Raw genomic sequence first — 15,732 nt, 5'->3', positions numbered from 1 at the left:
CATAATTTTAAAACTGAACTTTCATACACAATCTGAAACCTTCAGAAGGTTTTAAGCAGGAGAGTAACAGGAAGATATTGTAGAAATCAAGGCAAGAAATGAGGGTTGTTTGGATGAGTGATAGCAAACTGAATAAAGGAGAAGTGGCCAGATTAGAATTACAGTTATTTTAGAAGAGGGGGGTAGAGTTTATTGACATGCTGGATGCAAGAATAAGAGAAAGAAAAAAATCAAGAATGACTTCTTGATTTCTTTTTCTTCTTTTCTTCTTTGATTAAGCAATTGGTATAGTTGAGGTATAATGGCTTGGAGAAAATTAGATTTGGGACTGAGGTAGAGAGACTAGAGAGTCTGTCTATATTCTTAATTGGAAATACTAAGTTTGAAATACCAATTAGATCTCCAAGTGAAGACATCAAATAAGAAGCTGGTTATGTGAATGTGGAGCTCTGGAGAGCAACTCAGTTTGGAGATATAAATTTGAGATCATCAATTAATAGATGGAATACAAAATCCAGAAATGTCATTTTCTGATATTTGCAAAGAGCTAGAGAGATAATGTTTAAACACACATATATCTCTTAGTGAATATTTATAAAAGACACAAAAATTTGGATTAAAATACTCTTAGGAAAAACCATGTTTGAGAAAGTAACAAATTAATAGAATCATATTATGAACTTACATTAAATACAGATATAATATCTTGTTTGCAATTAATGCAATAACAAGATATAATAGCTTTTCTATAAATCTTCTTTAAAAGGGATAGAATGGCATTATACAGGTATATGATGTATCTCCTGATTTTATCTCTTAGAAAAATTAAAAACCATGGCTCAAAATTTAAAGTAACATACAGAAAATCAAGTTTCTTGATATTGCCCACTGAAGTATGAAAATATTAGGAACCAATAGAACTAGACCCAATTATAGTCAAAAAGATTATTTGATCTTGAAAGGGCTTATTCCTATTTAGAAACTTGTTATAAAAGTGTGCCACCAAATAAGATGTTTCAGATTTTACTTTTAGTTCAAAGTGGCCTACATATATATTATATATATTTCTAATTTTTTTTTTACTTTGAGAGAGAGGGAGAAAGCACGTCGGGGAGGAACAGAGAGAGAGAGGGAGAGAGAGAATCCCAAACAGGCTCTGTGCTAAGAGCCTAATGCAGGGCTTGACCCATGAACTATGACATCATGACCTGAGCAAAAATCAAGAGTCAGACACTTAACCAACTGAGCCACTCAGGTGCCCCTATATTTCTAAATTTTTTATTCAATTAATGAATAATAGTTTAAAAAGCCTCAATATCTGATATTTTTCTTTAAAAAAACTGCAATGAAGTATTTTAAGAGTCTTTCTAGCTTGAACTCAACATAACACAAAAATGTTTAGCATCATACGGGCTGTTTTTTGCAATGCTGATTTGGTTCTTTCCCAGTGTCCTGGGCTTATACTTCATCTTATTACCAGTTTTCATCTGAATTCTTTGAGGAAGGGAATGATTTTGCTTTCGTTTCTTTGCTAGGAATTGCTTAATCCTGAAAGTCTTACCAGAAGATAAGGCAAGGCAAATCCAAGTGCACCCACTAAAATGAAGAGAAAGAAAAAGAAGGCTTAGTTATATTTTATATATTACAGATTTTATCCTAAAATGGACTAAAGAGTTAATTTTACTTGTGTTAGCTGGTCATCCAAGCAGCCAGTCAAGTAGGTGGTTTTAATTTGTCGTAAAGAGACAAATTTTTTTTTTAAAGTTAGTAGCTGGTCAATACAATTACTATTTAGGAAAAGAAAAGAGCATTACTAAAGCTTTAGGTGAAAAAAGAAAGTGGGAATGGTGTAAACATCACCCATATTAAAGACAAGTTATTTAAAAATATAAAATTCTTCCTCTGAAGTTATATTGTGTTATTAATAATTTCCAATAACCTTCTTCTTGAACATAAATACATTATCTTTAATTAAAATCCCAGTGAGGGGTCTTTACGGCATTACTGATCTCTTCTCCAGTGACTATTTTAAATAATCTGTATCTGGAGTGGAAACAAGAGCATTGGATTACACAAATATCAAGACATCTCTAAACTCTCCCTGCATGAGGATATAAACAAATGCTGTCTGGAACATAGTAATCAAGAGCAATTCTCAATACTAGCCTCTTATTCAGAAAGTTTAAGTGCCAATCCCACCTTTTCATCAACCAAAGAAGAAAATAAATTCATTATAATGTTATATCTAATTCCATCCCTCACAATTAAACCAAGTCCCCCATTTATGGGAAGCAGTTTTCTTTTTAAGTGTATTTATTTTGAAACAGAGACAGCATGAGCAGGGAATGAGCAGAGAGAAAGAGAGGGAGACAGAGAATCCCAAGCAGGCTCTATGCTGCCAGGGGCAGATTCCAATGTGGGGCTTGAACCCACAAACCACAAAATCAAGACCTAAGCCAAAACCAAGAGTTGGATGCTTAACCAACTGAGCCACCCATGCTCCCCTTGTGGGAAAATTTTAAGGACAGAGTCCTCAGCATGGTAATCACCACCCTCCTTGCTATACCTTAAGTCTCCATTTATCCCCCACAAATCTTCTAGGTATACTTTGTATGAGTCTTACTGTACAACTCTGTGTTTCCCCAACCTATGGCTTCATCTACCATCTTGTTCCAGCTCATACACACACGAAGGCCTATTACCTAGGATACATCTTCCTTATCAATATCAATGACCTTCTTATATGTTTTGCTTTGGGCAAACACTCAGATACATACAAATGCATGTGTGCACACAGGCACACACACACCAGGCCATGCCCTTTGAATTTCCACTGCACTGCCACACATCTACAGAGCACTTATCACATTCTAATGACATGGTTATTCTGTGATCATTCTATCCATTCTGAGTAGCCAAAAAGCTTCTTGAAGTTTAGCACAATGCCTTGCTCAGAGGGTGAGGTAGTAAATGAAGATACACAGGAATAGGGGCCATAAGATGAGTCTGAAGCCCACTTACCAGCAGCTTAACCTCTTTCTCTCTCTAAACTTCCCTTTATTCATCTGTGCAATAAATATATCAGAAATTACCATGCAGTGTGACTATAAGACTTAGATTGGTAATGTATGAGAAATCTTCTACAGTATAAAGCAAACAAAAACATAAAACATTATCATTTTACATCATCATTTTCCAGAATTAACCTATTTTATCATAAATGCTCAAAAGACATTTTTATATTCTTATCACATTGAAGATAGGAAGATGTGAAGTACTATTTTTAAAAAGCAATTTAAAATAATCTCAGATCCAAATGGAGACCAGGCAAGTAAGATAAGGACCTCAAAGATACCCAAGTTTGTTGGGGCACCTGAGTGACTCCGTGAGTTGAGCACCCGACTCTTGATTTCCACTCATGTCATGATCTCATGGTCCATGGGATCAAGTCCCGCATAGGTGTCTGTGCTGGCAGCATGGAGCCTGCCAGGGATCCTCTCTCGCACTTTCTCCCTCTCTTTCTGTCCTTCTCATACTCACACACACACTCTCTCTCTCTCAGTTAATAAACATTTTTTTAAAGACACACAGGTTTGTTGATGGTAATAAATAAATGCTTCTGTATCCACTTGCCCATTCCATCTGACTATCAGAATGGCATAAAGGGACACCCCAGGGCTGGAAAATGTAAGAAATTATTCTCCTGATGTGGATGAATTGTCCCAAGCCCCTAGAAATTAAGATGATGTGCTGTCCTGACCACTGTGCCACCAACAAGAAGGGTCTGCCCCATCCCAAAGGGTTAGGTAGATGGAGGGGAAAATGTAGTTTTATTATAAAGGCAGAAATATGGGTCACAGAGTAGAAGATTACAACCAAAAGTCCATATCAAGAAAAGAAACAGGAAAACGTGAACTCAGAAAAAGGTTTACATAGAGCAAATAGCTCTATACACTTGGCATATACTGTATTATAGCATAGTGTAACAATTGATGTACACAATGATCGTGAATCATCAATAACTTTAAGTATGCTCCATATTCTTTATCTAATTAGGCAGAGATGTTGAATACTTTGCAGTGCTCTCATCATCTGGAAAAGTCTTGTGAACATAATCATTTGCAACAATAACAGATAAATCAAATGTTGCATTAATCAAATAAAACATTTTGCCTAACTCAATGTGAATGTACTAGGAATTTAAATAGAGGGTTCAAAAAGGGGTGGAGTTGTCAGGGAAGATTCCAAGAAGCTGGTAGTTAGTGCCTGTATTCTTCTTGCACTAGTTGGGAATAAGCAGAAGGGAGGATGAAATTCCAGAACAAAGGAACACCACTATTAAAGGTGTGCAAGAATGAATACATATGGCATGTTGGTGAAGCCATACAGAGATCAGTCTGGAGAAAAATCAATTTGAGAGCTAACAGTTTAGCCAGAATGTAAAAAGACACTTAAAAGCCACAAGGAGAAATTTAGTTCTAACAAAACATGAAATAGTCACTCACTGAGCTTCTGAGCTAGAAGCAATCCGATGAAAGCAGTATTTAAGCATGCTTGTTTTTGTGTGTTTTTTGTTTGCTTGTTTGTCATCATTTGTTTTCAAAAAGACGGTGAATTAATTAGCCTGCAAACAAGGAAACAAGTCATCAGGTTCTTGGTATCACCCAGCCATCAAGTTCTCAGGACATGACTGGAAAATGATCTTTCCTTTCTTCCTTAAGTGTGTACCAATACATGAAGTAATCCTGTGAGAAGAGTTTTACCATCTAAACAGCCTCAAAACTTATGTGAAGAAACAAAAGTTAATTATTAAGAGAGAAAAAAGAGTTTTGAGTCATGACTTACCTGGGCAAAATCATTGTTTTTCATGGTGTTCAAGGAAAAAACTTGAGTTTTCATGAAATGATTTTTAGGTTATAGTTTTTTTTTTGTTTGTTTTTGTTCTTGTTTTTGTTTTTTATCACAACACTATTCTGAGACTAAATTTTAGGGCTTTTCGAGTATTACACAATAGTGTTGAAATACCAACTTCTAGAGTAAAAGCGAACATATCACATTAAACTTTGATGAGCCTTCCAGAAATGATCCTAACATAAAATCATTTTCTAGAGGCACCTGGGTGGCTCAGTCGGTTAGGCATCTGACTCCTGATTTCAGCTCAGGTCATGATCTCACAGTTTGTGAAATCAAGCCCTGCACGAGACTCTGCGCTGTAAGCACAGAACCTGCTTGGGATTCTCTCCCTTTCTCTCTCTCTGCTGCTCCTCCACTTGTTCTTTCTCTCAAAAATAAATAAATAAATATGAAAAATTTTTAAAAATCATTTTCTAAAGAAAGGGAAATATCCTGAATCCTGATCTGAGATATATTGACAAAGGAAGTCTTCATTCTCATTTTTTTCTGGAAATCGGGAAAATAAAATTTAATAATTCATACTGATGTTGCATTCACACAGAGAAAACACAAATATACCGATAGCTCTCTTTGTCCATGGCTAGTAAAATAGCTGGTAAGAATAGAACCCATTGAAACTACAGCCCACATCAAGATCCCTGTTTAAAGAAAATGCACAACATGGGATATACATCTATTTCACAAAGATATCATAAAGTCTTAGAAAAAAAAGGAAGAAGTTTTTTTTTTATTTTAAGAGCCTAAGGCTACATATGATAAATTATTTTCCTAACGAAGTGGTTTTATACTTGCTGAGTTTTATTAACAGCTTTAGAAGAGAGAATAAAGACAACTCTGTTAACATAATTGTTTCCTTTTTTTCCCCACATGGCTATTTGTTTTCATAAACAGATAAAATACCAAAGGTTCCCCACCTAGGTCTAATTGCCAGAGAAAAAGTGACTGAAGCAGGAAAGTACTAACGATTGTTTTCTCCCAGCACTTTCTAACCTACAAAGGTTCTGACTTCTAAACTTCCCACATCCACTGCTCCTCAGTGTCAAGTTGCTAGATTGGACTTTTTATACATCAGTGGATATGGGGAAAATAGGAGGTGCTGTTAAGAGGAGATACTCAAGTATCTAAATACTCATTAAAATCCTCATTTGTAAACTGTAACTCCCTCAACAGAAATCACTGGCCATCTGTTGGGCCTAATGAACTGCCAATAAAAACTATTTTGATCTTAATTGGACTTCAACGTGAATGTTTCTTAGGAACAAACAGATTACAAGTTTCTCTAAATGCCAATTTTCCCCATTGTTGCCTTTTCAGTGACTTTTCATTAAACCTCGGCTATTGATTTATCAAATCAGTAATACATAATAGGCTTCTTAATTTCTCTATTTCTCTAATTTCTCCTTTTTCCCATATTTTTGATTACTGGCAAATTCAGGAGTTATCTAAAACCTGCTGGACAGCCTCAGTAAAACTCCTCGAAGTTGTTCCCCACCCCTGCTGAAAAGAAAAATAAACATTTGTCTCTTTCTTCTCAATAAATAAAACATAAAAGAGGAAAGACATTTCATCTTCTTCTTTCTAAGGATGGGGCCTTAAAAAATAAACTGGAGTAGAATTTGCCCACCTATGCTAATAATGTTATCACTACAATTTCTCCTAGTTTGAGAAAAACCAAAAGGCCTATCTTTCCACTCAATTTAATTTGTCAAATATTCATGAAGTGTCTCCACACAAAAAATATTTTTCTAAACATTGTGGGAGATTTTGAAAATGGTGACATACCTTTCTACCTTACCTGTGGTAAATAAGACATGTTAACGACAAAACAGTTATTTCAAGGCTGACTGTGTCAAGGGAAGGCATTCAAAAAGTTACATGAATGGTTCAAAAGGTAAAAAAAAAAAAAAAATCACCTTCATTTGAAGAAAACCAAAAAATAATACATACTGTCACCAAGGTTCTTTGATAAGTGACTCCAGATCAGTTTCTTTAACCACAGAACACTCTCAATTAAAAAAATAATAATAAAAGTGAATACTAATTATTAACGATCAATTTATCAGTTGAGAGCAAGATCTAGAGAACTTGGATCAAGGGGCAGGCAAGTTTTGCTAAGACTAAAGTAAAGAGGAAAGGTTTGGCCAATTTAAGGGGTTATAGTGACAAATCTTCAGCATTGAAGGATGTAGTTTGAAATGATATAAAAGGGTTGAACTGTCAAATCGCATTTACAAGGATCAGAGAAGTTATTCAGAATTAAACCGTACAGAAAATTTCAAGAAGACAGGAAATCATGAGAAAAGAGAAGGGTGGAGAAGTCTCGGATAGCCAATACCACTCCCCAGATCCTTTTGTGGCTGTGTTAGTATCTGCTCTGGTCTAGATTTAATACATGAGCTATAAGTGCTACATGCAGAAGCATTGCTTATATTTAAAAAAGGTATTTCTGTCCTGAAACATCTCCAGTTTTATACACAGATGATTACATAGCTTGTGTTCCAGGTAGCCATGCCCCATAAATTCACATATTTCCAGGTTTTATGCAAGCAATCCTAGACCACATACATGTACTAAAGTACTCATGTGTGAGAATTCTTCTGCTAGTAAATCACATTACTGTGTTTGCCAGGAGTTCTATCTTACAATGTTTACAAAGGCTTTTTATATATCTTTCCTTCCAGAGGCATCTCACAGCAAAAGGAGAAAATGACTTGCAGGGCTGAGATTAACATTTTCCTTTCTGGCCCACACTCTGACATCACCCAAGATCCTTTTGACACATATTTCTCAGGTATCTTTTTAATTATTTGTCTTACAATATTGTTTTGTCTTACAATATTTTATACAGAATAAGTCTACTAACATCCTGACAACTACCATAATTTCAGTTCATCCAATGAAGAATACAAATTTCCTCTACAAAGCATGTATTGTAGCCATGTTTCTTCACAGATCTTTTCATATTCTCTTACAAATCTGATTACTCTTCTCCCACTATCACCTGTGGTTATTTGAACCAGTTTATGTTTTAATGAAGGTATTTAATTGTGTGTGTAATTATTTCTAAAATAAGCCTAAATTCACTCATATTTCTGACCAATTTGTTTCCAGACATATCTTCTGTGGGCTTCAGATCAACCTCCCAAAATATTTTCTAATAACAGTATAATTTCATCAATTAACTAGTCATCTGTTACACTATACGGCTTTGGCAGAAAGATTAAAGTTACATTTAACACACCATGAAATGAGTTAAAATTACAGTGTCATTCTCCATTTCTTTACAACAGAAACATTTTCCATGTATCACACATTCCCAATAATTGGGATGGTGACTTAGAAGGCATTATTTGGGGGGCATTCTAGATTCCATTTGGTTTTTGATATAACCATATCCTAGATACCAGTATACAGGTATTTACAGATACAGATTGCCATGTGTCATTTTCTAACATCACTTCTCACCTCAGATAGGTAGGCACAGTAAGTTCATCATCTGTCCTAACCAAACCAATTACAAAAGGAAGACAACTTCATTTTGTATCCATGATGCCTGAGTCATTAGAAAACAATGATAAAAGCCTCCCTGTCCAGTGACAACCTGCCATAATTTAGGATTATCATTTTATTCCCATAAGTGTACTGTCCCAACCCACACCAGTGTGGGGACAGTGGCACTTAAAAACATCAGATTCAGTACTGACTAGAATATCTGATAGTCCTTCCTTGGTGAGGCACAAACCCTCTCCTATTGTCAATGATTATGGTGCTCTGACTGAATAATTAATTAATTTACTTATAGCTTTAGTATCCTCTCTACAGTGATTTCTGGAAGAGAGCTCCCTCTGGTGTCACTGTTTGGGTTAACAAGTTCTTTTCATTATCAAGATGATCATCCAGGAACATTATTTCAAACTGAATCAATACTCAAAGCCATCTCCTAAAATCTCTACAGAACATCTGGAGCGGCAAAGCCACTGCTTATTAAGCTGCCATATATGTTTCAGCCATTTGACAAGTATGATATGTTTTTCAATTTAGAAATACAGTCTACAGTGAAAAATATTGTGTGATCACATGAGGCTCTCAGTGAGGGTATATATTCTACCTTCAAATACAGCTTCATCTAAGTATACCATACTGGCTCCCATAAACATCCTCTGTGTACTTCCAGAATGGACTTGCTGGTAATATTGGATCACTGGGTTCCATTTCAACTTTCTTTAAATGTGTTATGTGCACATTTACATTTGATATGCTCAAAGGGACAAATCAAGCTCTAATATACTTGGCAGGAGGCAGCAATCTACTTTCCATCATATCCAGGCAGCTGTTGTGGCAATGCACCACGACTTATGCCCAAACAGAAGGCTGAAGTTTAGCATTTCTACCCAATAAGATTCATTTTCACAGGCCAACTGAGAAATAATCACAGTGGTAAGCACAACCTGTAAACAGTGAACAGAATGAGAGCTGTGGTTAGCTGGAAGAAGTTGATTCATAAGTTGTTTTTCTTTAAAAAAAATGGATCAAGATTTTTCCCAGCATCCACCATTAGTCAGCATCAGACCTGAGAGAGATAGCTAAGTGTATTACTCTCTTGTTCTTACTGCATTCCTCCTTTGCATGGTGCCCCACCTCTGTTTGCTATGATATCGCCCTGTTTCCATTTATTAACCTGTTTGCAACCCATCCTTTTCCCCATGGTTTGGTTTTCTGGCTCAGATATATTGTTTAACCATGCATAGCATTGGCAGTAACAGAATAATTCTTATTGCTTCTCCTTGGATCACTCCCTGGAATAATTTGTCAATCCATAAAATTTCCTCCATTCAACAGTATCTAGATTTTAAAAATTGTAAGAATCCATGACAATAATTAAAGACTCTATTACAGACCTATCACTAACATTTTCCTTTTCATAGCTTAAGAGAAATAGGATGGGAAGAAAGAATAATGAGTCAAATGAGACTATTCCAATAAGAACAGGCAAAAGTGCAAGTGACAAATCTCAACCTATTTCAGCTTTGCTCAGGAACAAACTCTATTAAAATAATAGCTCAATTTTCATTTTCATTTTACTGAAAGTTTATGAAGTTTCTTTTCTCATATAAATTTGATTGATTATGAAATAAATATGTAGGTAGGTTAGGATAAAACATTGAACTCTATTTCCCCTGGAATTCTAGAGCAGACATATGTATCCTATGAGATTTTTGGAAGAACTTTCTTGTATAAAGAGGTTCCAAAGCAGAAGATGAGGAACAGGAATTAAACTATGACTCTGGGAGTTGAGACTCTGCAGTCCTCACCTAGACTTTGAACTGAAGTGCTGGGAAGCTCAGGGCAAATCACCTGCAGTCTCGGTGTTTGTTTTCCATTTGGAATTATGATGGACCAGAATTTTACTGCATTATTTGCTATATTTCAGAAGATAGTCACCCTTGATGAATCAAGTCCCAACTCCTTAGCAAAGTACACAAGATACTTCACAATCTGCCTCCAACTAATGCTCCCTTTTGAATCTGGCAAACTTCTTCTGTAAAGGGCCAGAGAGTAAATATTTTCACGTTTGCAGGCCACATTGTCTCTGTCCTAACAACATAAGTCTGACATTTTCGTGCAAAAACAGCCATACACAATATGTAAACAAATGAGCATGGTCACATCCTGAGCAAACTTTACTTTATGGACACTGAAATGTCAATTTCATCTAATTTTCACATGTCACAAAATATTATTCTTCTTTTGATTTTGCCAGCCGTTTTGCACAGCTAATGGGCCAGACAAAAATAGGTAGTGTGCTAGATTTGGCTGGCAAGCCATAGTCTGCCAGCCCCTAATGTGTGCTGCTTACACCGTACAGAATGTCTCACCACTTCCCAAATAAAGTATTTTCAAGGTTCATTGCTGTTACATATCTTTGGTTCCACACCCTTGTTCTCTCCTGGTGAATTCCTACAGGATCATCAGAACTTGCTCATATATTGTGTTCCTCCCTAAATCTTCTCCTACAATCTTCTCATCTTGATACGTGGCTGCTTCAAACATTCAGTGACTTAACCCAGTTCACTCTTGACTCTTTCCCCCACATCTCACATCTAATCCATGAGGAAATCTTTCTAGTACTGTCTTGAAAAATACATCCCAAATCCTACATTTCTGTCCATGATAGTCTGTGACACCATTATCTCTCATATGATCTATCTGAACCCCTTTCCTTCAGAGGTGAGAAGAAAATACAGAAGCCATAGTGTTTTTCAACACAGAAGTTGGAGTGGTTCCATAAAAATGTGAGTCAGAATATTTATTCTTCTGCTCAGAACCCTCCAGTGGCCTCCTATTTCACTCCAAACAAAAGCAAAAGTCTCACACAGCCTATAATCTCCACATGGAATAAAAATCCCCACTTATTATCCCTCTGATCTCATCCCCTGCTACTGGTCCCTCCAATCACGCAGACCTTCCACAGAGTTGCCTGATTATTCCTGGAAAATGCTGCACAGGCTCCTGCCTCAGGACATTTTTACTTGCCGTTCCTCATGCCTGAAATGCCTTCCTACAGCTATTTGCAAGGATCACTCACCTGCTTCAGGTCTTTGCTAAAATTGAAACTTCTCAGAGGACATTTCTAAATTCTCTATTCAAAATTTCACGCTCCACTACCCCGGAACTTTTAAATCCTCCTTCCTGGTTCATTTGCTCCATCATACTTATACTATTTGATATAGAATATGTTTTACTTTGTGGTTTATCACCTGTCTCTCTCCACCAGAATATAAGCTTCAGGAGGTCAGTAAATTGTGTCTGTTTGTTCACCACAGAACCTCCATTGCTTCAAACGGCACCTAGAACTTGGTAAATTTGTTGATCACATACCATGTGCCAGATTCTACTACTGAATTCTCAACACCAAATTCTTATTTAATACCTCCATGCCTTGAGTGTCCTTTCAAAATTTATCATTACAAGATATCTGTTAAAATCAAGGGAAAACAACCAAATATAGCATGACCCACCCTAATATTGGACTCTGCTTCAGTACAAAATTTCCCACAAATACCAGTACCACATTTTTAGGGACTTCTAAGGAGGTTTCTGAATATCAGAGGCATAAAAAATTATTGCTTTTAAGTATTTAAATCAAAATGAAGGAATATGATGCATTTTAATGACTTTAAGACAGTGGAAGTCTTCTTTAGTTTACAATTTCTTTCTTTGGCATACTACCTCTGCTGTAATCTAAAATCTCAGCTGAGATTTTCTGCTATATTAACCAATCTTACAAAACAGATATCCATATGTAAAACTCCTTAATCAAACTACCCACTCATTTACTATCTCTTGAGGATGCTTTTAAAAAGCTCAATTAGAAAGAAAGCTATTTTTCTACTATCAGGGCATACATAGCCGTTGACCCCAAACAAAGAGTATGTGCAAACTGAAGTAAGCTTGCAGTACGGAAACAAGTTAGTGGTTTTATGTAGCAAAGTTGTTGCCTTGTACTGTACAATTCATTTGGTTAAATCATTTGTATCCATTAGATCAACAATTCTTGCTATGGGGAAAACTCGGTTATTGAACATCATTTCAATTACATTAAGTTTAACATCTCTCCAACTTTCCCCCATCCAATCCATTTGACCCAAACTAAACAATAAAGATAAAATAGTATCAAGACAAAGCAATTCAGAAGCAAAAATTCACCAAATGTCATTAGTTAGTCACTAAATTTATACCTAATCAACTATTTTATATATAAGTAACAGAAACCAAATGTTTAGCAAAGATCAAAAGATATAAAATTAAGAAGAAATCTTAGCCAAAAAGTTACATATAAAATTTAATTTATACATATATCTATTCCAGAATTGTTACCGGTATTGAGCAATTTGAATTTCTTTAAACAATACAAACTCTCTTTTTTAGGGTAGGCCAAGGCAAGAATTGAAAAAATGCAAAAAGTTACCAAAGTCATCAAGATAGCTCATCATTACTGTTTATTTGTGCAAACTTCCATTATGTAACAGCAATTCTCAATACCCCCAACCTAAATTAAAATTTAAGAACCCTATCCATCACTGCTAGGGTGGGATAAATTAATATATTTAAGGGGCTTAGAACAGCATCTGGGACATACTGAATATACAATCAATGTTGGTTACTGCTCTTTGGGGCAATGAGAGCAGTGGCATCACAAACTGGAAAATGCACACCCCCTATGGATTGATATTCCAGGGCGGCTTCTCAAAGCTACAGGACAAATTCATATCTTTTCAGAATATCAGTTTTACCTGGAAGCAAAAAAAGCAAACAAGTTAAAACTTTTTAAGTAGAATATAGACGTGGATACACGAAACAGTTGAATACAGCATTCAAGTGAATATTTTAAATAATAAGCTAAATTTTAAATAAATTTTCCTATTCCTGGAGAGCTTTGGGCTACAGTTACAGACTCAGTTCAATCTCTTCCTCTGAGGGACATTTTGGTGGAAAAGAAATCTTTGACAAGCACTGCTTTATGAAACAACTTCTTTGTTCCTATAGACAAATAGCACATGTCTACCCTCAATTTCCATGTAGATGAAAAGTGCACTCTTAACACCCTGCTCTAACTGTTCATGGGCCAACATTTCTTTACTGCCTTCTTCACCAGGAAGCTTTTCTTCCTGGGACATGTGGAAGCAAACCTGACCTCCTCCTCCTATTCATAAGTGGTCCCCTTTTATTCTTTGCATTGCAAAACCAAGACTAATGCCTACCTGCAAATTCCTAAAATGCAGTTGTTTTTTAATATTTGATTAATAAGTTATAATTAGGAAATACTAAGTACCATGTATTTGCATCTTGATGAGAATATTGGAAAGGAGGAAATCAAAATAATGATTTTTTGCGTTCTTAAGAAGTTCTATAGAATTTAGTGTTTATGTCTTGATTACAAAACCTCTTCACAATTCACAAAATGTTCTTCAGCTCTGCCTCCCATTTAAATCTGATTAATCCAGATGACCTTGTTCTAACAGTGGGTGGTTTACTGTGATTTATTTTTGGAAATTGCTAATGAAAAAGAAAAATTTAACTTTAAAATATCTGTGCCCTAGGAAAATAAAATGTAACTTTTTTTTTTTTTTAATTTTTTTTTCAACGTTTTTTATTTATTTTTGGGACAGAGAGAGACAGAGCATGAACGGGGGAGGGGCAGAGAGAGAGGGAGACACAGAACCGGAAACAGGCTCCAGGCTCCGAGCCATCAGCCCAGAGCCTGACGCGGGGCTCGAACTCACGGACCGCGAGATCGTGACCTGGCTGAAGTCGGACGCTTAACCGACTGCGCCACCCAGGCGCCCCAAAATGTAACTTTTATGAAGCCCAAATATTTTAGAATTATACTCAAAGCTGGTATATTTATGGCTTTCTACACTGAATCGAAAAATTTCTGAATATCCATCTCTCAGGAAGTTTTAAAAATAAGTGCATCTAATACCAAAACCTGAAAATGTATATATTAAAGAAACTACAATTTTTCAAATTATCTTACAAACACCTGATATGTATATACTTAATTGTTTATATTTTTAATTCTTCTCTCTCTCTGTGTGTGTGCACATATACATATATATATATACACATGTATAAAGAAAAAGTTGTAAAAATCTACCAAAAAATGTAGTTTAATATATTTCCACCAGAAGAAACTAATAAATAGCTGAAGGAAGAGAGAAAATGTCCTATATTTGCTATTCTTTTTTTAACATGATAAAATACATTTATTGGCAATGAGAAAACAATATCAGTAAGAAAAAATGATAATTCTGATGTCCTCCTTTGGGAATTGTTAAAGCATTTTATAATTGGGTCCCACATCATCCCTGTGAAATAGTCATTACAAACATTACATCATAATTATTGAAATAGAAATACCAAAAAAATATTCTCTTTGGCTAAAATCTGTGAAAGCAGACTAACCCAAATATTAAATTAGAATTAAATGATATCTTAAACATTTTCAAGAATACAGAAAAGGAACAAAAAAAGAAAGATTGCATATAGTCTTCTGGGTCTTTCACCATTCATCTGTTATTTTACAGATGATAAAGAGTTAGAAGTTAGTCCAGTAGAGAAATAAGGCCTAATTTAATTTGTATGCCCTTTATTTCTGTTTGTTGTCTGACTGATGAGACTAAGAGTTCCAGTACTAATTTAAAAAGTAATAGTGAGAGTGAGCATCTTTGTCTTGTTCCTGACCACAGGGGAAAGGCTCTCAGTTTTTCCCCATTGAGGATGATATTAGCTGTGGGCCTTTTGTATATGGCCTTTATGATGTTGAGGTATGTTCCATCTACCCCTACTTTGTTGAGAGTTTTTATTAAGAAAGGGTGCTGTATTTTGTCAAATGCTTTTTCTGCATCTATTGAGAGGATCATGTGGTTCTTATCCTTTCTTTTATTAATGTGGTATATCACATTGATTGATTTGCGAATATTGAACTAGCCCTACAGCCCAGGAATAAATCCCACTTGATCAAGGTGAATAATTCTTTTAATGTACTATTGAATTCAGTTTGCTAGTATTTTGTTGAGAATTTTTGCATCCATGTTCATCAGGGATATTGGTCTGTAATTCTTTTTAGTGGGGTCTTTGTCTGGTTTTGGAATCAACATAATATGGCTTCATAGAATGAGTATAGGAGTTTTCCTTCCATTTCTATTTCTTGGACCCATTTAAGGAAAATAGTAATTAACTCTTCTTAAATGTCTGGTAGAGTTCCCCTGGGAAGTCATCTGGCCCTGGACTCTTGTTTGTTGGGATATTTTTAAT

This window comes from Neofelis nebulosa, chromosome 4 (assembly GCF_028018385.1).
Source record: "Neofelis nebulosa isolate mNeoNeb1 chromosome 4, mNeoNeb1.pri, whole genome shotgun sequence".
Taxonomy (NCBI): domain Eukaryota; kingdom Metazoa; phylum Chordata; class Mammalia; order Carnivora; family Felidae; genus Neofelis; species Neofelis nebulosa.
The sequence above is the reverse complement of the archived record's forward strand: the minus strand, read 5'-3'. Positions refer to the sequence as shown.